Genomic DNA, 654 nt, shown 5'->3' with positions numbered 1-654 from the left:
TTGACGTTGAAGCCGTTGTACTGGCTCGTCTGGCAGCGGTACGTCCCGCTCATCTCCCGCGTCACGTTGCTGATCCTCTGGACGCCGTCGTAGCTCTCCGTCTGCTCCGAGCCGTCGGGCATCAGACCCGCCGCCGCCCCGCCCTCCTCCACCCGCGACCACAGGATGATGGGTTTCGGTTTTCCTGAAACCAGACACTGCAGGTCCACGGTGTCGCCCTCCTGAGCGATGAGGTGAGAGCGCCCCCTGGGGACACTCAGCTCTGGTGGAACTGCCCCAAACCCACCAGACTCCATGTAAATAATCACTACTTTTAGCGTGTATAGAGCTGCATATCTCCACCAGACTCCATGTAAATAATCACTACTTTTAGCGTGTATAGAGCTGCATATCTCCACCAGACTCCATGTAAATAATCACTACTTTTAGCATGTATAGAGCAGCGTATCTCCACCAGACTCCATGTAAATAATCACTACTTTAAGTGTGTATAGAGCAGCATATCTCCACCAGACTCCATGTAAATAATCACTACTTTAAGCGTGTATAGAGCAGAATATCTCCACCAGACTCCAAGTAAATAATCACTACTTTTAGCATGTATAGAGCAGCATATCTCAACCAGACTCCATGTAAATAATCACTACTTTTAGT

Source organism: Etheostoma cragini, chromosome 3, assembly GCF_013103735.1.
Source record: "Etheostoma cragini isolate CJK2018 chromosome 3, CSU_Ecrag_1.0, whole genome shotgun sequence".
NCBI lineage: Eukaryota > Metazoa > Chordata > Actinopteri > Perciformes > Percidae > Etheostoma > Etheostoma cragini.
Note: the sequence above shows the minus strand (reverse complement) of the source record.